General features: G+C 43.4%; 1 protein-coding gene across 1 annotated transcript in view; it reads right to left on the bottom strand.

Annotated features, from left to right (window-relative positions):
• LOC124034643 (tetraspanin-9) overlaps positions 1–14,604 on the bottom strand; it is a 306,432-nt gene that overhangs the window by 265,765 nt on the left and 26,063 nt on the right. The window contains exon 2 of the mRNA XM_046348100.1: positions 7,928–7,987. The gene's annotated coding sequence lies outside the window, so the exon portion shown is untranslated. The remainder of the gene's footprint in view (positions 1–7,927; positions 7,988–14,604) is intronic.

Raw genomic sequence — 14,604 nt, 5'->3', positions numbered from 1 at the left:
CATCTCAAGACATCACTCAGGAAGTTAATGCTTGGTCGCAAATGGGTCTTCCAAATGGACAATGACCCCAAGCATACTTACAAAATTGTGGCAAAATGGCTTAAGGAAAGGTATTTGAGTGGCCATCACAAAGCCCTTACCTTCAATCTTATAGACAATTTGTGGGCAGAACTGAACAGAACTGAACAGGTGCGAGCAAGGAGGCCTACAAACCTGACTCAGTTACACCAGCTCTGTCAGGGGGAATGAACCAAAATTCACCCAACTTATTGTGCGAAGCTTGTGGAAGGCTACTCAACATGTTTGACCCAAGTTAAACAATTTAAAGGCAATGCTACCAAATACACTCATTACATTACATTACATTAAAGTCATTTAGCAGACGCTCTTATCCAGAGCGACTTACAAATTGGTGCATTCACCTTATGACATCCAGTGGAACAGCCACTTTACAATAGTGCATCTACATATTTTAAGGGGGGTGAGAAGGATTACTTTATCCTATCCTAGGTATTCCTTAAAGAGGTGGGGTTTCAGGTGTCTCCGGAAGGTGGTGATTGATTCCGCTGTCCTGGCGTCGTGAGGGAGTTTGTTCCACCATTGGGAGCCAGAGCAGCGAACAGTTTTGACTGGGCTGAGCGGGAACTGTACTTCCTCAGTGGTAGGGAGGCGAGCAGGCCAGAGGTGGATGAACGCAGTGCCCTTATTTGGGTGTAGGGCCTGATCAGAGCCTGGAGGTACTGAGGTGCCGTTCCCCTCACAGCTCCGTAGGCAAGCACCATGGTCTTGTAGCGGATGCGAGCTTCAACTGGAAGCCAGTGGAGAGAGTGGAGGAGCGGGGTGACGTGAGAGAACTTGGGAAGGTTGAACACCAGACGGGCTGCGGCGTTCTGGATGAGTTGTAGGGGTTTAATGGCACAGGCAGGGAGCCCAGCCAACAGCGAGTTGCAGTAATCCAGACGGGAGATGACAAGTGCCTGGATTAGGACCTGTGCCGCTTCCTGTGTGAGGCAGGGTCGTACTCTGCGGATGTTGTAGAGCATGAACCTACAGGAACGGGCCACCGCCTTGATGTTAGTTGAGAACGACAGGGTGTTGTCCAGGATCACGCCAAGGTTCTTAGCGCTCTGGGAGGAGGACACAATGGAGTTGTCAACCGTGATGGCGAGATCATGGAACGGGCAGTCCTTCCCCGGGAGGAAGAGCAGCTCCGTCTTGCCGAAGTTCAGCTTGAGGTGGTGATCCGTCATCCACACTGATATGTCTGCCAGACATGCAGAGATGCGATTCGCCACCTGGTCATCAGAAGGGGGAAAGGAGAAGATTAATTGTGTGTCGTCTGCATAGCAATGATAGGAGAGACCATGTGAGGTTATGACAGAGCCAAGTGACTTGGTGTATAGCGAGAATAGGAGAGGGCCTAGAACAGAGCCCTACACCAGTGGTGAGAGCGCATGGTGAGGAGACAGATTCTCGCCACGCCACCTGGTAGGAGCGACCTGTCAGGTAGGACGCAATCCAAGCGTGGGCCACGCCGGAGATGCCCAACTCGGAGAGGGTGGAGAGGAGGATCTGATGGTTCACAGTATCGAAGGCAGCCGATAGGTCTAGAAGGATGAGAGCAGAGGAGAGAGAGTTAGCTTTAGCGGTGCGGAGCGCCTCCGTGATACAGAGAAGAGCAGTCTCAGTTGAATGACTAGTCTTGAAACCTGACTGATTTGGATCAAGAAGGTCATTCTGAGAGAGATAGCGGGAGAGCTGACCAAGGACGGCACGTTCAAGAGTTTTGGAGAGAAAAGAAAGAAGGGATACTGGTCTGTAGTTGTTGACATCGGAGGGATCGAGTGTAGGTTTTTTCAGAAGGGGTGCAACTCTCGCTCTCTTGAAGACGGAAGGGACGTAGCCAGCGGTCAGGGATAAGTTGATGAGCGAGGTGAGGTAAGGGAGAAGGTCTCCGGAAATGGTCTGGAGAAGAGAGGAGGGGATAGGGTCAAGCGGGCAGGTTGTTGGGCGGCCGGCCGTCACAAGACACGAGATTTCATCTGGAGAGAGAGGGAGAAAGAGGTCAGAGCACAGGGTAGGGCACTGTGAGCAGAACCAGCGGTGTCGTTTGACTTAGCAAACGAGGATCGGATGTCGTCGACCTTCTTTTCAAAATGGTTGACGAAGTCATCTGCAGAGAGGGAGGAGGGGGAGGGGGAGGAGGATTCAGGAGGGAGGAGAAGGTGGCAAAGAGCTTCCTAGGGTTAGAGGCAGATGCTTGGAATTTAGAGTGGTAGAAAGTGGCTTTAGCAGCAGAGACAGAGGAGGAAAATGTAGAGAGGAGGGAGTGAAAGGATGCCAGGTCCGCAGGGAGGCGAGTTTTCCTCCATTTCCGCTCGGCTGCCCGGAGCCCTGTTCTGTGAGCTCGCAATGAGTCGTCAAGCCACGGAGCGGGAGGGGAGGACCGAGCCGGCCTGGAAGATAGGGGACATAGAGAGTCAAAGGATGCAGAAAGGGAGGAGAGGAGGGTTGAGGAGGCAGAATCAGGAGATAGGTTGGAGAAGGTTTGAGCAGAGGGAAGAGATGATAGGATGGAAGAGGAGAGAGTAGCGGGGGAGAGAGAGCGAAGGTTGGGACGGCGCGATACCATCCGAGTAGGGGCAGTGTGGGAAGTGTTGGATGAGAGCGAGAGGGAAAAGGATACAAGGTAGTGGTCGGAGACTTGGAGGGGAGTTGCAATGAGGTTAGTGGAAAAACAGCATCTAGTAAAGATGAGGTCGAGCGTATTGCCTGCCTTGTGAGTAGGGGGGGAAGGTGAGAGGGTGAGGTCAAAAGAGGAGAGGAGTGGAAAGAAGGAGGCAGAGAGGAATTCAATTAGTATGTAAACTTCTGACCCACTGGGAATGTGATGAAAGAAATAACAGCTGAAATAAATCATTCTCTACTATTATTCTGACATTTCACATTCTTAAAATAAAGTGGTGATCCTAACTGACCTAAGACATTTAATCCAAGTTTTACTTGGATTAAATGTCATGAATTGTGAAAAACTGAGTTTAAATGTAGTTGGCTAAGGTGAGTGTAAACTTCCGACTTCAACTGTACAAGCCCTTAACCCACAATGCAGCTAAGAAAATCCCAACAAAAAAAGAGATAAGAATAACAAACAATTAAAGAGCAGCAGTAAATAACAATAGTGGGACTATATACGGGGGGGGGTCTAAGCTTGGCTCCGGTGATGTACTGGACCTCAGCAGTGCCTTGGGGTGGGAGGGCGAGTAGTTGCCATACCAGGCAGTGATCCTCAAAAGGTTGCACCATCGTGAGCATCTGAGGACCCATGCAAAATCTTTTCAGTCTCCTGAGGGGGAATAGGTTTTGTCATGCCCTCTTCACAACTGTCTTGTTGTGCTTAGCCCACATTAGTTTGGTGATGGACACCAAGGAACTTGAAGCTCTCAACCTGCTCCACTACAGCCCCGTCGATGAGATTGGGAGCGTGCTCGGTCCTCCTTTTCCTGTAGTCCACAATCGTCTCCTTACTCTTGATCACGTTAAGGGAGAGGTTGTTGTCCTTGCACCATGCGGTCAGGTCTCTGACCTCCTCCCTATAGGCTGTCTCATCGTTGTCGGTGATCAGGCCTACCACGGTTGTGTCATCAGCAAACTGAATGATGGCCTTGGAGTCGTGCCTGGCCATGCAGTCATGAATGCAAAGGGAGTACAAGAGGGGACTGAGCACGCACCCTTGAAGGGCCCCCCATGTTGAGGATCAGCGTGGCGGATGTGTTGTTCCCTACCCTTACCACCGGGGTCGGCCCGTCAGGAAGTCCAGGATCCAGTTGCAGAGGGAGGTATTTAGTCCCAGTGTCCTTAGCTTAGTGATGAGCTTTGAGGGCACTATGGTGTTCACTTCAAAGTAAATCTCAGCTCTTAAAATTACACTCAAGAAAAACTATTATACACTGAAGAAAAATATAAACACAACATATAAAGTGTTGGTCCCATGTTTCATGAGCTGAAATAAAATATCCCAGAAATGTTTAAAGCTTATTTCTCAAAAATATTGTGCATAAATTTGTTTACATGCTTGTTAGTAAGCATTTCTCCTTTGCCAAGATAATCCATCCACCTGACAGGTGTGGCATATCAAGAAGCTGTTTAAACAGCATTATCATTACACAGGCCACTCGAAAATGTGCAGTTGTGTCACACAACACCACAGTGCATTTGGCATGCTGACTGCTGGAATGTCCACCAGAGCTGTTGCCAGATAATTTAATGTTAATTTCTCTACCATAAGCCACCTGCAACTTAGTTTTAGAGAACTAAGCTGTATGACCAACCGGCCTCACAACTGTAGACTACGTGTAACACTTTACATGTTGCGTTTATATTTTGTTCAGTATAAATAAAATCAATGAGAGAATAGTCAGATGAAATGATAATTAAAATATTGGTGCACGTGAAAATCTTTCCTTAAGTGCAGAGATTATTATAGGTAGGTAATGAATGTGTGGGAGAATTAACGCAGCAGAAAGATCCGCTTGTTAGTTCAAATCCAAGGTGGGGTCCTATTCAAAAGTAAATATTAAGTGATCATGTCAAATGTAATAATATTGTTTAAAAGATTTGTACACTATTTTAGCTGAACGGCATTCCACTTACCTTAAAACCCAGATACCATTTCATTACTTTACTTAAAACGGTTTGGGTCACCAGGGACAATCAAGGGAGCTTCAGGTGACCATGACACAACAACAAAATCATCTCCGGGACAAACTGGGAACTAGAAAAAAGTATGCAAAGGAAAAGGCACAACACTCTCTCACCATTAAACATTTGTTGTTTTATTTAAGCAAGGTTAAAAGATAAACATGTCGGCCTACAATGGCCTTAATCAGAATCATAATGTTTTTTATACACGGTATGCACATTGATTAGACACAGTATGTTTAACATAGTAGAAAACACACAAAGTCCCAGTCTTATAATATCACGTCAGTAAGCCATTTAAGCAGTATATGTTGGTCAAGAGCCAACGTCATTCCTGCACCTGTTGATCTCACACCGTGCTCTGTCCTGTTCTAGCACAGCCATCACACAGACAGACCTTGTGCTGCAGAGCAGTGCAGTGAAGTGAGGACTTGATGTTTTAACAAAAACACATAAGAGACAGTAAAATAGGACACCCAACTCACTCGGTCTTCATTTCCTCTCACTTCACCTGCACTATTAATCTTGGCAGCCCACTCAGCATTTACCACAGAATATGCAGCCCACAGGATGTACTGCAGAATGTGTAACTGCTGTAGCATGTTCACTGCAAAGGGTTGTGTGAGGACAGAGATGGCATTTGGCATAAAGACTTAATATTTAGCATGACAATAACAATTCAACAATCGGGTGGGCTGTGAGCAATCACAGTTAGAAAATAAAAAGTTTGACTAAGACCATTTCCTTAGAGTGTTTATACTGTACAGCCAAAGTCAGACTTCAGGCTATACCTCAATTTAAAGTTCCATTTTATGTTTGCCACAACATAAACCCTCCTGGGTTGTCATCCATTAGACACCAGCTGCTTCTACAGTATTGCCAGCATGCTTGCTTAAAAAGCATTGGAAATCCATGCCTTCTTTGTGAGGCTGCTGACTTAGCCACCAGCGAGATGTCTCGTCTCAGTTTAAAGGAATCCTAAACTTTGTTGTTTTATCTTGTTTATTTCTTCATGGCTATTGACTGACTCCACATGAAACCTGACCAGTGCTGTCTGTAGTGTTCAGACAACGTCCTAGCTAGCATAGAAACACACAGAGAGATTAGGGAGGAGCAGCTCCCACACCACGAAGAGACAAAACATCACATGCATATTATGCACCCACACACATACCACAGAAACAGCCACACTTGTCACACAATCTGATAAGCGCAGCTATACCTCTTCGTAAGGATTTATACTGACAACGTTGGGCTTTTATTTGCTTTTCTCTCCGCAATTTCACCCCAGAAATGGCTTGGCCCGGCAGTATCCCTGGGCGACCCCCTTTTCACAGGGCTAACAAATGTAGCGGATGTTGCTACGCTACTGAGTGGCCAATAGGGAACACTGCAGCATGGAAACTAGCTGCCAGAGGTCACTGCTGTACTGGGCACTGGGCAGTACTGCTGCACATAGCCTCTCTCTCTCAGGCAAGCCAGCCTGAACAGCATACCAAGCGGGGGCTCATAGCTCAGTTAAAGAAATCACTGGGATTCAAAGTTTGCTGGAGCTGGAGGGACTTATTGTTGGTTATTGCTGACGGGGCACTTTGTGTTCAGCGAGTCACAGAATGAATTATTCTTCTGCTCTCCACCCTGGTTTCATAGTTTGTGCTGGCAACTGGTGTACCCAACGATGTATATAAACCCTGGATGACTGACAGGGGTTATGTACTGAAGCCACCACGCTGCCATCTTGGTACTCGTCCTCCAGTGTAAAAAAAGATTTTGGAAGCTATAGGAATGCATTTATTAATGTCCACATTCATTTTTGACATGTTTATTATTTTACAGACACCTTAATGCATACTTTAAAATTATATTAATGTTAGCTAAACATGATTAAAAACAAGTATATATTATTTTGAGTACTAATGTTACTGTCCCCACTACAACCCCCCAAAAATACTGAAATACATGTAATTTTGTCCTTGAAACACTTAATTGAAATATTGTAGAATTCCATTAATTCCTGTGGAGGACTGCTGGGGAGTACCAACATGGCCGACCGGTAGCTTCAAAGCCTCTCAATGGCCAAGAAATAGCATCAGCAATCCAGGGTTTATACACATCATTGAATGTACCTCATTTTAATTGGAGCTCCTGAACCTCAAGTTTTTTCTTATTTTTGTCAGAGCAGCTAACCCAAACATGAATACCTTTATTTAACTAGGCAAGTCAGTTAAGAACAAATTCTTATTTACAATGACTGCCTAGGAACAGTGGGTTAACTGCTTGTTCAGGGGCAGAACGACATATTTGTACCTTGTCAGCTCAGGGGTTTGAACTTGCAAACTTCCGGTTACTAGTCCAACGCTCTAACAACTAGGCTACCCTGCCGCCCCATGGGGGCAGAGCAGGTTGAATGTGTTGAATGCATTCTGCAAATTGTTTCTGCTGCCATTTGACATATTTAGGATCCCATCTGGGCTTCCCAGTGTGTTTCCATGTGTGCCTCCTGTCCTCTTGGGGCAATATTAATTACTACACCACTGAGACTGTGCCGGGAACAGACCACTTTCCTTGTGCACATAGTTGCCTGGAGGTCAGGCCTTGGCCCTGTGATGCTGGGGAAACTGGGAAAACTCAGAGCCGACTAGGGTGGTGTGTGTGTGTGTGGGGGGGGGTCTTTCCTGTTGCCATCGACCCAGGGCCTTGGAGACAGCCAGACAGGAAGCAGGCCCTATACCCTAGCAGTGAGCAACTCTCTCTGGTTAGCCTCTAATTTACCCCCAGGAGTGTACTTCCTGTTAGGCCCATTATCAGCCTTTGTGTAAACTACCCAAAATACCCGAAAGGGTTTTCCCTCCTAATAGAGTGTGTATAAATGATCCTAAAGCAGTAGGGAATCAAATCAGGTAAGTATTTCCCACTATAAAATGAATCATGGAAAAGCGGAGGAAACCTAAACCTGACCAGATTAATGAGCCATACATCTGATTTTATGGTTTCTTGTCTTTGGGGAAGCCAAGTGGTATTTAGCTCATGGATGACATTTAAAACAAAGTCAAATGTAAAAACTAAGTATGGTAGATTTCATAAATGTTGTCATTATTGGTTAATAAAATGACCTAAATACTTAAATGATATATAACAAACAAATGATTCAAGTTTGATGGAGTACAAAGAAACAGTCCATCACGACTGGAAGAAATTAAGTAATTTAAAAGATGATGTCATGTCTTACCGGCTTAGATGTGGTGGAGGCCAACAGAACAGAAGCAGTTGGACCACTTGATGTAACCGCCTGTCAAACACAAGAGAAAAAAAAAACGGGCTGAATTTCAAGCTGACTCTTGATGAAATACAAGATGGATGGGACATTTTAAAGTACAAACCACATACAGCTACTGTAAAGAACAGGCACACAGCAGTGAAGTGTTATTTGTGGGTAGATGTTTTGTAAAAGCCAGAATGGAGTCTACAGATAATGTGAAGGTAGGCTGTGTGTTTTGTGAATGAGTGAGAGTGCAGCCAAGTGGCAAATGTCATTCAGGGGCCATTAAAGGACTGGGAGATCACAGAAAACAATATTTAGCCTGACACACACCTCTAAATTGGTAAACGAGGTCAACTGCTCCTCTGCCTGTGCGTGTGATTGTCTGCTGCACATCTGTTTATGTATGTATGTATGTATGTATGTATGTATGTATGTATGTATGTATGTATGTATGTATGTATGTATGTATGTATGTATGTATGTATGTATGTATGTATGTATGTATGTATGTATGTATGTATGTATGTGTGTCTGTGTGTGCATTCACCTTTAAAAACCTCTACAGGCAGATGGCAATTGTAATCATGTTATTGAACCACCAACACATGGGAATGATAGAGCGGAAAGCAGTACAAGAGGCAATGCACTTGTGATGAACATAGTATTTCCTTTGGAGTGAATTGAGTCAATGAAAATGGCGAACCGCTGTCTATTTTGGGCCTTTGGAAATTCCATAGCCGTCCCATGATCAAATGGACAAAATGTCTTATGGGTGCATTTAAACACTCAAGAAGCTATTCTAGCCATGATTAATAAGCTACCGAGCAAAGATGTCATCCTTTTCTGGGTAATGGGCATGCCAAATCTGTCAAACCAGAGGTTAGAATGAGTCAGTGAGTGTCTAAGTGGAAAGAATGCAGGTTGACAGTGAGTGGAGCGAGAGCTTCCAGTCTATTCCATGAGCTCATGCCGTGCAGGTCTGAGTGGCATCTTCCTCCATTTTCCTAGTTAACAGCAGGCCAGCTGCTCAACCGCTCTCTCACTCTTTCTTGTGGGGCTTTTCTCTCACATGGCACTCATTCAATTACAGGCAGACCAGCCACTCAGCCCAAGTCCCACTCAGTTCCCATTGATTGTGGAGTGGAGGGTGCAAGGGGTGGGAGGTAATAAAGAGAAACATTAACTGCGGACATGGTATTTTTAAGAGTACATTCATTTTTTTTATTTAAAAAATGAATGTAGTCAACACATCATTAGTTTTTGTTTTGTTGTGGATCTCAAACCATAAATAAACCTGTGAAAAATAAGTTGCCAGGTCGCAATTGTAAATGAGAACTTGTTCTCAACTTGCCTACCTGGTTAAATAAAGGTGAAATAAAAAAATAAAAAAATAAAGTTAAAGATGGCAATGAACTGGCAATTGGTATTTTTCTTTCTTCCTCGAATCTCCCCCCGATTCCTACATTCTGGGAAACCAGACTTCACTCCACTGCTTTCGTATTGCTGTTCTCCTGTGAAACCTTAAAGGGTTCAGTTCCATTTTTTGTTGTTTCCTCCAAATCATTTTTTTAAATGGGTTAGCTGGTTCCTTGGCAATGTCCAGAATCTCCTGGCTAGTATTTATCCTTCTTGGTTAATGGAAATAAGCTTAACTTCAAAAAAGTGTAATGTCCCTTTAAGACACCCATGTAGAGCACAGGGGATAGGGACAGAATCTCAATTATTGAGAGATAATACCATCTTTGATATCAGATCTCGAGGATTATCAAAGGAGAAGAGATTTTATACGGCACTCAAAGAATAGCAGGTGTGCCGACAAAGAAAAGGAACAAATCACCTCAATACATTTTCTTTCATTTGCTGACCTTTGTACCGTTTCATAAAATCTTCCAACAGATGACAGAGCTTAAAAACTGCATGCTTGGGGGTGTTAATAACGAGACTGAAAGCTTTTTACAATACATTAATAAAGAGCAAGAGAGGTGCCGAAAGCCCTAAAGGTCTACCCCAGAAACTACAGATCATTAAATCAGAGAGGTCTATTCAGAGCTTATGGCAACGGACACATTTGGACGATCCCCAAGACATATCTGGAAATTCTGAAATCACTACAAGGCCCTGATACATTACATTGTCAGCAGCGGAACGCATACCTATGTGCCTTATTCCACAATAATTACATTTTAATCTATAAAGCTACTAGCTAAAGCACTTTGCATACTAAGCTTGTCACAGCTTTGTATATCAAATATGACAATGCCGTTACAATACCTGCAGTATGTCCATGTCTTCATATAGTCCAGCCATCCCATTGTCTATAACCTATGAGACAGGGACAGACAGGGGCCACCTAGGCATCGTGGACAGCATTGGTTCAGAATTCATTACACAGTAATTAGGCCATCTGTGCATTATTTATTTATTTAACAAGGCAAGTCAGTTAAGAACTAATTATTATTTACAATGACGGTCTACCCGAGCCAAACCTGAATGATACTGGGCCAATTGTGCCCCAACCTACGGGACTCCCAATCACAGCCAGATGTGATTTAGCCTGGATTCGAACCAGGGACTGCATCTTACACAGATGCAGTGCCTTAGACTGCTGCGCCACTCGGGAGCCCATTAACAGTGCAGAATATTTCAGATCAGTTATAAACACCTTAAGCATTAAAAGTGTAGGGCCAAATATCACAAAATGGGACACAAGTGCAGATAGGCTTTGTTACAGTTCAGATTCTAAAAATACGATTTACATTACAAAACATTAATTACCTAAATAACTCTTAATGGGAAAAATATGTTTCCCTGCAAGTGAAAAGCGATACAGAAAAATAAACTGTTTGAATTAAACAGATACTTTCCAAGGAATCAGGTCAAAAACAGTTGCATTTGGTGCAGTAACAATTACTTAATATTTAACCATATTAATATTAAAGGTTATTAAACACACCTTTGCCTAAATTGGGTAAATTTCTGCCAATACTACTGTAAATCAAGGAATATAAAATCACGGTAATCACAAAAACACAATGCACAAGTCATTTGAATGAATACAAAATGATCAGCAAATTATAGATTAAGATTTACACACAACTAGAAGCAGTCTGTGTATGATGCACCAGCTACTTTTGTCAGCTGCCCACATCAGTGTTCCTCTTGCATGGTCTGAGAGCTCCTGTCCTCTCCTGCAGTAGCAGAAGCAGCAGTGTGCTAAGTCTCATAGTCCTGTCCCAGTCCTAAGAGTGAATGATGGGATACTTTCCTGACTGACACAGCTTATCCCAGTTACACATGCACACACTGACAATCTCTCCCCACAAACCGCACTACCCTGTCCCAGCTGCTTTCCTTGCACACTGGCAGCTGAGAAGCATAGCTTAAAGGGATACTTCAGGATTTTGGCAACGAGGCCCTTTATCTACTTCCCCAGAGTCATATCAACTAGTGGATACCAGTGTTATGTATCCCATAGCCAACGCTAACTAGTGCTAGCGCAATGATAACGCTAGTTAGTGGACTCGAGAAACATCTTATAACTTCCTTCACACTGGACTGAGAAAACAATGGTATCCACAAGTGTATCTGACTCTGGGGAAGTAGATACAGGGCCTCATTGCCAAAATCCGGAAGTATCCAGTGGGAAATCTGAGGCTTTTCCAGCTCGGCTAATAAAAACCATTGATTCCGAAAAGTTTTACACTGGGTAGACATAAAGAGGGAGGGAGAAGAGAGCCTTCATATGGAGTTAGATAGGCTCCATTCATTAATGAAAGCTTTAGCTGCAGGGTCAATCACAATGTGAACAACAAAGACAAAGTAGTGTGACATTAATTTATTCCTCGTTTCATTCTTTTTTTTCTCTATCATTTTTTAACGTTTCTCTACATTGTTGCGAAGGGCCCATAAGAAAGCATTTCACTGTTAGTCTACACCTGTTGTTTACCAAGCATGTGACTAATCCATTTTGCTTGATTGATTTGGATGGATTTGACTGAGAAACACATGCAGAGATAGAGTAGACTACCTCTGTCTGTGATTCACATTGGTCCTGTACCCTTGGCAAGGTGCATTTAAACATCATTCAATTCACACAATGTCTGAAGCTAAGGAGAAGTGAGCATGTTAGACGTTGCAATTAGGGCACAGTAAATGAAATACCACTTTACATTGACAACTATTAGAACCAAGAAACTTGTGTTGTCTGTTCATTCTTTTGTTTCTGGATATTATAAGTCCTCATTTCTAAATTGCTCTTTTAGAATAGGTACTATATAATAATCCTCCTGACGAGAGCCACATTATTAATTACCACTTTCGACAGTGTATGAAAAACAGGCCTCATTCAGATTTTACTTCAGAGCCAGATAATGACACTACCAAAAAGCCAGACTGGGCCACAAAACCATAAACTCAATCTTAAGAATTAACCTCAGTCAGCACTGGGAACTGGGTTGGTACAAGAAGGCCAGTGTGTGGTGCTTATCCCCCATATAACACCATACTGTCCATTTCTACGTACAACATACATATAGTGACACGTACAGTATGTGTCCTCATAGAAAGATTATTACCTTTAGATCCTAAATTGGCTTCCAGAATGCAATAATTAAATCAATCATGAGAGGATTCATATCTTCAGTTCATTTTCAGAAAATAGTCCATTCTTATTGATTTGATATCAAGCATGTCCTGCAAATCAATTGACATTCCTCACCTGAAAATGACATGATAAAGAACAAAATGATGATAGTCTTTGAAGTCATATCATTTGAAACACTAATTTTTGGGTCAACATCAGTTCAAAACATTGCACACAATTTTTAAAATAAATCACACACACTGAAGCTAAACATCTTCTCCACTTGAATTGCTTCTCAGGTATTAATATCCACCTATGAATAACAGATTTATTGAAAAAGAGCCATTGCCAATGATTGGCATGATAACCTCAGTGATGCTGAAGGACACCTTACTTTACCTTACTTTTATGTGTACCAGTATAAGCATGAGAAAAATTAAAATTATACACCCACTAATTCATTCTATTTCTATGTTATCATCTTTCAAAAGGCAGACGTACAGCCACGATGAGAGTTAAGCAACCTCTGATATGTAGTTAGTCTGGCTATCCAGCAGCCCAATGACTGTGACAGTATTTCCTGATCAGTAGCTAACCATTCAAATGCTGCGACACTGGCCATTACTAAGTTGTATGTGTTATTTAGTGAACTTTAGTTTGTAAAACGGTGTAATACATTTTAGTATGACTTGGTCCTTCCTCATGCCATGTGCCTGTATAGCGTCCAATGAGTTGACTGAGCCGGTCTGTGGCAGTTCCCACGTCTGTTGGGAAAGCCAGCACTCCTAGAGCCATACCCAGTCCCACAGCTGCACAAAGATGGGGGGGGGGTTTCAATGTAAATAGTACGGGTGGCCATTTGATTAATTGTTCAGCAGTCTTATGGCTTGGAGATAGAAGCTGCTAAGGAGCCTTTTGAACCTAGACTTGGCGCTTGCCGTGTGGTAGCAGAGAGAACAGACTATGACTAGGGTGACTGTGCCCTGTGTCTGTGTCCATGTCTGTCCTGTGGTCACGTCTGCACATGGTACATCATTCTCTTGAATAAGAACAATACTCATGGAAACGCCTAGGCGAACGCTCTCATGGATTCTGATTTATCCTCACAGTTTGAGGCAGAAACCACTGGCATCCTCTCTGGACTGTGTTTTCCATTGCTTTCCATTTCAGGAATTGGCCAATGTGTTCTAATGGTCTTAAATGGGATCAAACCCTTCAAGCCCAAACTTTACCCAGTGGCCCAGACAATGGGTGTATTCAGCCACTTTCCTGGTGTGCAATTTAGTTCCAGAGTTCAAGCCTAGCTCGATTCTCCGTGCGAGCTAAGCAAGCATACATCAGGCTACGCAGCATGCGTGGGTTTAACCCCATTTACTTGTTAAGTGGGGACCCCTCAAAATGTGTGAATGTGTTGTAGCAGCATCAAACAAACTCCCGCTGCCGCCCCCGGGTGGTGGATTTAGAGGGGACAAAGAGAGAGGGAGGGAAGGGGTTAATGGGTCAACTCTGCGTCATCTCAGCGTCATCTCAGCTGAGGAGAGGCCAGTCCCTGGAAAAGAGGACAAGAACCTCATGACAAACAAAAACACTAACAGATCACTCTAGGATGTATGGATTTCTGCAATGGTCCGAGGACTTTATCAATGTAACATTTCTATTGTATTGTATTGACACAGTGGTGTTACTTTAGCCAACCATTTTCACACATCAACGAAGGTTGACAATTTGCATGCTAGTTTGACTAAGAATAGAACAGGCTCTGGTTTGCGAAGTGGCAAGGCCGTATCATGGTCTGCAGGCTTCAGTGGAGAAACTCCTTCTGGCCAACAATGTGCAGAAAGATCTAGAAATTCAAAAAGGCCATCATCCGAGCCTATTGCTTTCAATCAAGAAAAATCCCTGAATCTCACATTCACAAAATAGCAAAAATAAGATTCCAGGATTTGTATGTATTTGTATAGGAAATGCTGATGGTCGTTTCCTTCCTCTGAACTGTTAGTAATCCATTAAATGTAGCTAGCTTGCAGGAAATGTTTGACTTTGTTTAGTTGCATTATGTGAG

Source organism: Oncorhynchus gorbuscha, linkage group LG01, assembly GCF_021184085.1.
Source record: "Oncorhynchus gorbuscha isolate QuinsamMale2020 ecotype Even-year linkage group LG01, OgorEven_v1.0, whole genome shotgun sequence".
NCBI classification, from domain to species: Eukaryota; Metazoa; Chordata; class Actinopteri; order Salmoniformes; family Salmonidae; genus Oncorhynchus; species Oncorhynchus gorbuscha.
The sequence above is the reverse complement of the archived record's forward strand: the minus strand, read 5'-3'. Positions and strand labels throughout refer to the sequence as shown.